The sequence below is a fragment of the Pollicipes pollicipes genome, unplaced genomic scaffold (genome assembly GCF_011947565.3).
Source record: "Pollicipes pollicipes isolate AB1234 unplaced genomic scaffold, Ppol_2.1 Scaffold_4002;HRSCAF=4701_pilon_pilon_pilon, whole genome shotgun sequence".
NCBI lineage: Eukaryota > Metazoa > Arthropoda > Thecostraca > Pollicipedomorpha > Pollicipedidae > Pollicipes > Pollicipes pollicipes.
In genome coordinates this window covers 19,571,927-19,584,174 of record NW_023596420.1, presented here as the reverse complement: position 1 = coordinate 19,584,174, position 12,248 = coordinate 19,571,927, and positions in this window count along the sequence as shown.

Genomic DNA, 12,248 nt, shown 5'->3' with positions numbered 1-12,248 from the left:
CATTTTGCCCCTGGCTTGGAGCAAAACGAAGCAGTATTCGGAGCAAAACGGACAAGTGATGAGATTGAATAAACGAAATAAATATTTTATTTATCATTTTTTAATGAAAACGCATTCATAAATGCATTGCTCGGTGAGTAGGTATTTATCTGGACGTCCAATAGCTATATTTCTTAAGTTTGGGCTCCCATATTTTGTTCGAAACATCCCACTCCATACTCATTTCCCCGGTATGACCCCACAAATAAAGGTTATAATGGCCAGCAAATGTGCATCACAGCTTGGTGTGAAGCGACAGCCATTGCTGCATGGCTTAGACACAGCACTAGAGAAACACAGCCTGGTGCTTACACAGTGAGACGACAACGATTGAGCCTCAAACACACAAGTCATCGAGCAAAGTTCGCTCAGGAACACTCCCTCGCTTTTCTCATTAATCCACTTCTTAGTCACTGTGAACGCAAAACACTCTTAGCTCAGTTCGCTCAGTTCCACTGAGCGCGGCGCTGGTGGCGGACGCGCGGTGGTCTCTCCCCACCTCGCGACCCAGTGGCCTTTTAGCTGATCGGTTACCATGTTTCGTAAACAGTTTTAGTGGCAGTGTGAGAGTGAGAGTGACTGTGCGCGAGTGGGAAGGTGAAGGGATCATTTCGCTGATCACGTGAATCGCGACCTACTACCGTGACTACTGTGACTACCGAGAAGGGACCACCTGTCTGCCGGTGTGCAGCGACGGGCTCGAGGCGACAACTACCGGCGGCTTCTGAGCCTATATACAACGCGACTACAACCATCTCCGCTCCAGTTCTGGAGCGGACAAGCTAGCAAGCTAGCGGCAAGCCTGCGTTGCAATGAATCGCCAGGTGCTCCGCCTGTTCGTGACCTTGGCGGTCGCCCAGGTTATCGTGCGGGCCACCGTGCCGGCCCCAAATCCCTGGCTCCCGGCTCGGCGCGTGCCCTCGGGCCATGCGGGGTCAGCTGTTGAGTGCGGACCGCGCCAGGTCACCGCGGCGGCCAGGGGCGAGCCCAGAATTGTCTTGGCCGGCTTGGGTGCGGGCGTGAGCGCGGGCCGGCCCTCTGGTGGTCGCGGGGCCCTGACTCAGGGCGGCCCGACTCAGGTGAGTACCGGCCCGCGACCATCCAGAGTACACTCAGGACTCAGCCGCCCGCGCGCCGGGGCCGAGCGATCGCAGCGGCGCCGGGGGGCTAATTGGGGAAAGGGGTGAGGTGGCGGGGCTGCCCGGCGAAGTGCCGTGCGGGTGAACTATACAATCGCGCAGTTAAACATGCAAAGTTTGAAGCCCAACTGCAGATCTAGCGGTCCCAGTCGTAGCTGATATGCATCAGTTTGATATTCGCAGCCACTCAGTGAACGTGGCTGCGGCCATCTGTCCCCCGCCCGGCTGCTGAACATTGATCGGTACCGGCTGTACCGACACGACCGCCTGCAGAGACAGCGACCGCCTAGAGGTTGCGGAGGGGGTCGCGTTCTGGCGCGAGACTCGTTTGATGTAACTGTTCTGAAAACGCCTCATACTGCCGTTGGTTCATCGAATCTTGAGATTATTTGGACCCTTGTTCGACCCGCTAAAGCAAAACAGATTATTTTCGGGTCATTGTACCGACATCTCACTGACACAGCCCGGCAGGTGTCTGATGATCTCGATGATTTGGAGAACCAGTTACAATGTATAATGTCCACACATGACTGCCTAACAGTGATCGCCGGTGATTTAAACATCAACCTGATTGGCTCGAGCACAGGCGCTGGCTATCAGAATGGATGCAACTGCTACGGTCTTGCAATCTGCATATGTGTAACGATTCCTATCCAACGTACCGTCCTGCTGGCTCGCTGATAGATGGTACGATCACAAATCACAAGGACCCTCATCCAACGCTGTGGTGTCACCGCCTGTCACTACAGTCCGCATGACTTCACGCGAATATTGCTGAAAGTATCGAAAGAGGAAACGCCAAACCAATATCATCACATCCCGCTGCCTGAATCGAGTTGATTTTGATTATTTCAATGATTTGCTTGTAAACGCCGACTGGTCTCTCGTCTATGGAAGTGCGACGACGTCTGAGAAGTGGGACTCTTTTCTAGGAATGTTTATACCCCATTTGAATGCCGTCACGCCTGCCCGGCGCATTAAACTGCGCAATCAATCCGCCCCGCCTGGCTCAGCTGATACGCGTGTGTTGATGGTTCGTCGCCGCGTCGCTCTAGCGTGCTGTTCGCGTGCTGAATACAAGGCACTCAACAAGCAGACACGGGCAGCTTTTAGACGGAACTGTCGCGATCATATCAGGAAGCATATTCCTGAGGCGGGTCACTCCGGCATGTGACGGTGCGTTAAATCGATCACTGGCAGTAAACAGGGTACGTCGGCCACACCTAAGATTCATCCTGACACTCTGATCACTACTCTGTGAAGGTAGGGCCTATGACTGCCGCCAGCGTGCCGAACCGAGGCACGGATTTGCCAGTCCGGCTCCCCCGAGTTATGACCTGCTCATTTAGGGTGCGTCCTGTGTCATGCGATGAGCTGCTTGCAGCTATGTCTACTATGAACCCGACGACGTGCTGTGGGATAGATGATTTTAGTACGCAGCTCTTACAGAAGTCTTTTCGTGGTGTCGGCTCTCCCCTTCTTGACGTCATCAATACCAGTCTCATTGACGGAACGATACCCGGCGCCTGGAAACACGCTCTTGTCACAGCGCTCCCGAAAACCAGTGATTTGAACGATCCTACCAAATTTAGGCCAATCTCTGTACTGCCAGCCAGCGATAGCAAAGATAGTCGAGCGTGTTGTTCATCATCAACTTAGTTCCTATTTTAACGAGCATGATTTATTTTCGCATACACAACACGGATATCGTACGAATTTTTCAACAGAGACCGCGCTTACTGTAATGACGGATAGAATACTCACCGCGATGGATGCTGGGGAGATCGCTCTGCTTGTTTTGATAGATCTGTCAAAATGTTTTGACGTTGTGGACCACCAGCTTCTCTTATCCAAGCTCAAAATATACAATATCGACACGAAATGGTTTGAAAGCTATCTTTGCGAGCATACCCAACACGTTCAGGCCAGATATCCTTCAGGGCATAATACGCGCTCTCGTAGTCTTCCGAGTGGGATGGGGGTATTTCAGGGTACCGTCCTCGGGCCGCTCCTATATTCCATTTTCTCGAACGATCTAGCGTTGTATTCAGAAGGCGCTACAGTGTTACAATATGCCGATGACACACGCATTTTGGTTACTGGAAAAAAAGTGCAATGCAACAGCTTGTCGCAACCATGGAGAGCACCTTGCCAATTATATTGGACTAGTTTAACAACCACTCTATGAAAGTCAATACAACAAAAACACAGTTAATGGGTTTCGGGACGAAGGCTCTGTTGCGTCATATGCCTCCTGTGCATGTCAAGTGCGGGTCAGCTGTCATCACTGAAAGCAAAACCTGTCAGAAAGGCTTTAGGTTAAGCCATTGATTTCCGATGCCGCCACCTCTAACAGCCGAAATCGCGGGGCGCCCGTTTTGCCAGGGTGCTCCATTTTGCCCCATTTTCCCCTAATCTAAGGTCATCATGTTCCGAAAAAGATAGGTTATCGACAGAATGGTGTCGAATGGTGGAGGTTTTTATATCGATCGGTGGGGCTCGGTGGGGTGATCGGATCGGTGGGGCTGTGTACAAGTTTGGGCAGCCGTTTTTTTACCTTCCATTTAACACGCCTCCCTATTAACCGAGCACCAAAAATGAATTAAACTAACCAAATGAACACCTTCGCAAAATTGGATGATTCCCAACCGAAATGAACGTTTGACCACCGATGGCATTACCATCAATATGGACCACCATTTTCTTATATTTTATTTCACCGCCGGTTTAACCGAGTGTTAGCCGTAGTACCTAATTTAAGCACTAAATTCACAATTTAAATGACCAGAATAATATTTTCCACCAGATTCCATATGGTTTTACCAAATGTGTGAAATAAATCAGCAAGACATGGAAGGAAATAAATAAATCATACCAGAATCTGGGATATTCAGGCCATCAGCAAAAACAATCATATTATAAATCAAACTGGCACCAACTCCCGAACGTTTTAGGACGCAGACGCATGAATTCCGGCGTTCGCCATCCCCACCCTTGGCAGTGCCCCTGGGCTTGTAGGCAAGTGAGCGACGTTCTGAGAGTGAGTCGCTGGCTCGTTTTGAGTTTCGTGTACATGCCTACACGTCCCATGGCGCAGGCGGTTAGGGCCGGCATAGGGGACATGTACCTCCCGTGGGCCTTGTTGGGCCTGCGGGCCCATCAGGACAGACGACCAAGGGCCCGAAGGATTCGCGGGGTACGATCCCGGCCCGCAGGCCGGGTCCTCATAGGTCAGCCAAAGGGCACCACCTTGCGCCTGAAGGCCTCTTCAAAGGTCAGAGACCACCAATGCTGAGCAGCTGGCTCTGTGTCGGCTTGAGCCCCTGGGTGCCCATTTACAAAGCAGGGACAAGGCCGGGGTCCGTGGTTGTTATTGTAGGCTTTCTGCGTTGGTACACCCTGACACCCTGAAACAGGATGTCCCTTCTGTCAGTCATGGGTCCACAGAGCTTAAAGGGAATGTTTCGCATTTGAAGATATTGAAGAAAGCACAGATATGGTATAAGAAACCAACTTACAACTATTGGTATACTTTTTATATGGAAAAGGCTGCTTTAGACAAAACTATTGTCTTTTCAGTAAATATGCTCCCCGATGCGTCATGGTTTGATTGTGTCATCGTACATTGCACAACGTTGACTAAGAACTAATTGACGGCCGTTGTATCTGAAAATCGCGCTCACGAACGTCAGATATATATGAACGCCTCGACACTTATATTTGTCTTGGCCCTGATCGCCGCATAGTTTATGGAATGGCAATATTTGAATGACGTTATTATGACGTCCTGAATGACAAGATGACTTTGGCATACTCTCCCCGATATAGCTCTCCCCATTTTCGTAGGCGTCTAGCTCAGAAACTAGAGGGGTTTAGGTCAAAAGAGGGGCAGGATTTTGAACAGCACCAAAAGGTCTTGAAGATGGTCATTTCAGTTCGAAACCCCATGCAAATGTGGAACGCTCCTTTTAGCAGGGAAGCCTGTATCGACAAGGGGCTCCTAGTTGGTCCTAGAAAGGCTGTACCGTGTGTTGCAAAACCGGTCCTGGTGAAAATAGCTTATCAAAAGCCGCTACCGCGGATGATCCCTTCAGATCCGGTGCAGGACGGTCTTACCAGCGTCAGATCAGCATCCGGGTTCGCCAGAGTCGGCGCAGAGGCCCAGCTTATCAGATCCAGCTTAGCGGTCGCTCCCACTGGATCTAGCGAACGGCCGTGAGGATGTTGAAGACGCTTGAAGATATGGGAATGTATTGTAATTTTCCACAACGTTTTGAGTACTTATTGTGTCAAATAACGTGTGTTGAACAGCCGGACGGCCGAGCGCGCAATCTGACGTTTGCAACGCGAGGGGCACTTGATTCAACGCATTCGTGCTAAGTGTGCTCGTTTCTCAATTTAAACTGCATTATAAGAGTCGCGTCGGGAATACTGCGCTTCAAACAGACGCACCAACGAAAGAGGGACGAGAAACATCGAGGGGTGGATGGCTGAACGGAGGTTGGGCCTCCAAATTTCTGAGAGTTGTCATTAGCCCTATGGGTGGCGGCTGGAAAACAAAATACAAAAGGATATCGGCTCCCGCCTTCGGTAGCTTCCCAAGTTCATGGTAACGCTAAGTGCGTTTAGCGTTCCGCATGCAATTTTGTTCCTTTGCCCGCTCCACCAACAGACGGGCACGAGTTCAATAATTTGGGTTAGTCCAAGGCTGCGTGAAACAGTTTAACACGCTTTGAAAAGTTTGGGCGATGCATTCTGCGCGTCCTCCACAGGTGTTGCCACCACTGGTACATAAAAAACAGAAATTGTCGGACCTGTGGTAATACATGTTCGGTGTTGCAGGAGTCGTATCTGTTTACATATGCAGGAATGTGTTGCGGCTGCTACTGCCGTGTAGGGCTAGCATTAATCTGGATATAATTTAGACGACCTTGCAGATAATTGCTGTCTGCGCTTGTGGCAAAAGGTGATAGGCCTGTGTTACTAATTTGCTCAATTCTACTTGCAGTAAAAAGAAAGGAGAGCTCGCTCAATGGTTGTTGGGACTGACCGCATATGCGATCATATGATGCCTATGTCTATGATCACGTGAGGTGGATGAGTCCAGCTCACGTGAAGTAGGGGAGGTGTAGCATTACATATTGTCCAAGTTGGCGAATTAACGGCTCTCGGGTGGCCACACGGGAGCTCCTATTCCCATTGGTAGCTGTGTTTATCAAGGCATCTGGCATTTCAAAACAAGCTACAAATCGTGTCAAAAACGTAATGATAGCGTACGACAGCCTATACTTTTTGCCTTTGCCGATGGATGAATGTGGTGTATCTACTTGACAAGATGCATCCACACTTCTTGGATAGATAAACGCTTGGGGCGGCTAAAATGCACTGTACGGACAGTTGTTTGGCCAAAATATTCGGTTTGGTCAATCATGGTCAAATCTTCCATTTCGCGCCGCATTTCGAGTAGTTGGCAGCTTATTTGTAAAAAAAATGCAATACCCGCATCTGGAAGCTTCATACACATTTTCACTCGAACTGCAAAAAACAGAAGCAATCCCTCAAAAAAATAATCCGCTGACAGAGAAGGGATGAAGGTTACTGTTCCATTAGCCCGTCCACGTATACTTCGAATCAATAAGCCAAACAAAACCGACTTAATCAATGTCGCTAGCGGCGCTGCTTACGCCCAGCCTACCCGTCCCCTTTCAAGGCGAAATTAATGGACCACTCCTTGCTGTCTGCGGACATTACCAACGCATTTTTAAGCACCCGAATCGTCTTTGGTAAAAATGAATTCCGCTGATTCGGCATTCTACGAATCGACGAACTGCAAGCTTGTTTTTCAACTTCACATTTTTGGATTTATATTCCATAGGGCCGTACTTTAATGTGTTAAAACATGCCACGATCTTTGTAAAAAGTCACTTGAAATTGGGCCATCTATAACGGTGGTGTCTGGGATTGTCCGGTCATTGTGGATGTCCCGTCTCCGGTGACCTGCCCGGAGCTCCGCGACAGCGAGCGAAAGCAGTGCACAATAGTTTACGCCGGCCAGCAAACCGCAGGCGGGCGTTTTCGCGCCTCAAACGGCTGTCGAAGCGGGTCGACGGCACCGGGCACACCGAGCACCAGCGTCACGCACACTTGTAAGCGGGTCGACGGCACCGGGCACACCGAGCACCAGCGTCACGCACTCTTGTTTTGCGCATACGTGATCGTACCCTTCGACACCATCCTTAAATCTGATTGAACGATTGCCAGTTTGACATAATCTCCTGGATCTTGCTTGGAGCTCACATAAGGTTAATTGCCATAGTCCTAGCCCAACCGGTTTTAGACACGGCTGCAGGGCTATTTTCGAGTTAATAGCATTGTGGTTATCAGCCGCTTTCAAGGACTTCCAGTTAGCCTATGCAACAAGTTTTCTGTCTGCCTTTGTAACTGGCGGTTGGATCCTTTGATTAGCTGGCCGGCACTGCACATCAGGCCTTGACCAACCGATGTTTGAAACCGAGAAGAAACACCATCAGCTGACAAGCGCATTTGACCATGCCGTTGTACGCTGCTGTCGTTGTCTTTGCTTGCGAGTTAGCTGTAACATGAGTTACTGCAAGCGAATTAATGCATTTTCTGCCGATGGTCCAAGCGACTTTACGCAGGTATCACACATAGCCCATTTTAACCAGCTATGTTGGTATACTCACATGCGTGTGCATGCTAAATGACCAGCGTGACATACTTTCCTGCAGCAGTGCAAAGTTAGGCGCGCAAGCGTAAATGTTAAGGTCCGCGACAGGCATTGGTCACGAAAAGGTGAGACGTGGGTAGAGTGCCTGGTTTCCATTGGATATTACTTTCATTGCTAATTTTAGCTCTTCCTCTCAAATGTACTTCACTGAAACTTATCAGATTTAATGTTGCTGTTGCGATTCAACAGATCCAACAGTAATTCAAGACATGGCCTGAAGTACGCAGAGGAGTCCAGCATGAACCAAGAGCCAGCTGGCATGGCGCTGAGAGATCCATTAAAAGCAAATGTTTAGTCACTAATATGGTCAGAGAGCCCAGGAGAACCCAGAGCCAGCCTGGAAATGTAATGAGGATCCAGCAACAACCAAGATGCAGCATAAAGCTGAAGGCACCAACAAGAACAGGGATCTCACATGGAAGCATTGTTAAAAAACATTATGTATTCACCTGGGCTTGCGTTATGCAGTGTGCACATGCTAAAATAAAAGCACATCTGTAGGATATGTTTCATATCATACATCACTTCGCTGACAGAACGTTGTCAAAAAGCAGCGCGATCTAGTGTTGACGAATGAGCCAGTGACGAACAGGAGTCGGAATAAAACGGATTTTGAATGAATTAATTGAAACTAGAAGCGAGGGTGCGGTGTTTGTGACCAACTAATTGGAGCTAACAATCGTATGTTGGGTTTAGAAGTAGTGAGAACCAGGAGCCAAAGCCTGGCGTTTGCAAAATAAGCCATATCATCCACGAACCAGCGACTAGTGGTAATGAAAGAACTAGCCGAAACAAGAGATCTGGGGCCTCGTTTTGAAGGGGGGGGGGGGGGAAACGGGTACTCGAAACCAACATTGAAAGCCAGGCACATGTTTGCCGGTTACATATCTGTAGGGATAAACACGAATGCAAATTCAGTGGCAATGACAAACGTAATATTTCATATTCATCAAGTATCATCATGTTCATCAGAATATTAAGCAGGCATGTTTTTACGTAAGTTGTTCAGTGCAATAGCGAGGAACATTATTCAAAAAGATAAGACAATAGTAATAGTGTTATTTGAGCAAAACCAGGAGAATGGAAATGTAGTTAGGTTAATATTTCAGCAACATACCTTTATCGTAACATTAGCAGAAGGGAATTCAAAATTGCCTGCCGATGATCCTACTCCATTTTTCAGATTTTTCCAAACAGCAATGCACAATTTTCACAGGAAGCCAACACTCAGTGGATTAAACAAAGGCCGATTGCCAGCCATCACCACGATACAGTGCCTATCTAAGAATTATGATACGCGAACATACGTGTACGTTCAAACGAATTCAGACAAATAAGCATCACAATTCAGGCAAATATCAAAAATGACTGCCACATTGATAAAGAATACACTCACTAAAGTGTTCAACATGTCACTAAGCCGAGGTGTTTTTTCTTCCACCTGGAAAGAAGCAAAAGTTCATCCCGTTTTCAAAAACACAGGGTCAAGCTCGGATCCTGCCAAAAACAGACCAATCAGTTTACTTCCTTGTGTGTCGAAAATTCTTGAAAGAATTATCTTTAATAGTATCTCTCAACGCCTAATCGAAATGGGCTGCTCTCTGAGAAACAAAGTGGATACCGTCCAAAATATAGCACACAAATTCAGCTGGTATATCTAATTAACAATCTTTATGCACCTTTGAACCGAGGCAATGACTTTACAGCCGTTTTCTTGGACAATAGTTAAGTATTTACTTGGACATTTGACAAGATATGGCATAAAAGTGCAAGTGCAAGAACTACTGTGTGAACTACCCTACTCAAGTGCAAGAACTACTGTGGTTTGTCAGGAACTCCCCTAAATTGGCTACAATGGTATCTCTCAAAACGTAAGCAGATAATTAAGGTAGGCAACAGTTTCAGCACGCCTAGGACCATACATGCTGGGTGCTCGCAGGAGTCTGTTCTGGGACCTCTCCTTGCGCTTCTATATCTTAACGACCTAGCAGACAAAACTGATAATGACGTACTGTTCTTTGCCGTTGATGCTACGCTAGACACAGCTAACTCACACGACCCAGTTACCGTACAAGCGGCAATCCAACACGACTTACATATTACACAAGAGTTCGGCAAAGACAGGTTCATCACGCTTTAAAGCCATGAAAACAATTCAACAAACATTCACCAGCAGAAACACACATAACCCATCGCAGCTGGCATTTGATGGACAACGAATTCCTTCCGTTACAAGCCACAAACACCTTGGCCTGACGATATCTGCTAATTTACACTTTCATCAGCGTGTTAATGGTACCATCTCCAAAAATCAGTATAGCCCTTGGGCCTCTCTACACACTATCGGGACTTCTGCCTCGGCATATTCTCAACGACATATATACAACTTACATTCTTCCTTTGTTTGATTATTGTGACGTCGTATACAACGGACTTTTAAACCAGCGACTCCCTTAGAGTTGACATATTACAGTACAGAGCAGCAAGACTAATCACCGGTGCACTCTACAGACCACGCACTCGCGCGCGGTTGGACGATTTGGGATGGAACACTCTCAAATCACGAAGAAACATGCACAGACTGACGCTGTTCCACACCCTCATCCACAACCAACATCTTTTGCCAACAAACGTCACTGCACTTCTACCTGACACACGAGCACTTGCAACAGGACGCCAACTACGCAATGCAACGACACTCACATTACCACCAAACAGAACCTCAACATACCAAAAATCATATGTTCCATCAACTACGAGAGGATGGAACCAGCTCCCGCTTGAGGTGTCATCTCTCCAGTCTTCTCGTTCCTTCAGACGGGAAATATACCAGCGCTGCGGTGTGGCCGCGCCTCCGGTGTAATACAGTTTTGGATCCAGCCATGGTAACATCCTAAATACTAGGCCGAGATTAGGAATGCCTGACCTGAATGTCCGCCTGTTTGAAACTCGAACTCCAACTATACCTAGTCCCTCTTGCTTGTGTGGCTACCCATACGAAGACCCTAAGCACTTTGTACTGAATTGTCCTCGCTATCATGAAATCCGAATTTCAATGCTACGAAAACATATCGTATCATTCCAAAGTTCTCTGAGCTCATTCACAACGAGCAACTAAGTATCTATCTCAGAGGCAGCAGTTTACAGAATAGCAACAGGCAACATATATAAAACAATTTTCAAACATCTCTTTTTCAGACAAAGCGATTCGCCTAGAAACTTCCAGCGGGCGCGAGCAGCAGAAGGGCCACTGAGTGGCGTTGCCGGGCCGGACGTTCTCCGCCGGCCCGAGACGGCTACATATGTGTAGACCGGAGCGGTGGCGGGCGCCTCGCCCGTGTCGGCTTATAGATCGGACGAGTGGGCGGTGGGTCGTGGGTTCCCTGGCGGCGATGGCCATGTCTTGTTATTGTTTGGAGAGGCGCTCAGATTTAAGCGTTCCGCTTATGCGCCAATACGCTTATCATATTATCTACTGCTTTATGTCCACAATAGAAAATAAACATAAAATCAACTAAAATCAAATCACGCATCACGCTTCATTCAAGCATGCAAACGAATTGAAGTAAACAGACACAACACATCTCGCATCAATTACAAATGCGTGCGATTTCAATTGAAGAGGCAACGCACCTCACGCGCCATGCATCACTTACACATGCAAACAGTTTTAAGCTAGCACTTATCACACAAAAAGGTATATATCACGTTCGCATGATCGGTCGCGATGGGCCCTGCATGTAAGATATGGTCGCCGACTTTTTACAAGAACAGATTCGCTCATTTTCCTGTCTGGGTGGTCCAGTGCTCTGTAGGTGATTTTGAGATCTAATAGGACATAGCGAACCTCCCTCGATTTCAGCCTGAGCGTGTTTTGTCAAAAACTGCTCACCGAAAGGGGTACTCACTGTTTTGTTTTTAGCGCCTCGCAGGTATTCATTATATCTGAAACGAATAGGGGGCATGGACACCCTGACATAGACTTTGTCCCTCCAATAATTTTGCACACAGTCTGCCCTTGATCTTGTAAACCACGCTTTTTGCATGTAAACCCTTTGAAACCCAGAACTGCATAAATGACATCTTTTACCACCCGGTCACTTCGGCTTCGAGATAGAAGATTTGACGGGACACTTTTTAAGCTCATTATCGTTCTTCCAAGCCATGCGTTTGCGCATTTTCGATTTTTCAACAATGTGTTTGATTTTCCAAAGCAAATGCTCGTCTATGTAAGATAGCGTTAAGAATCCGTCTTCCGATAGGACATGTTCCCACTCCTACCACCCGTCACCCACGCGCTCTAGACTTTTTTACAGAAGCAA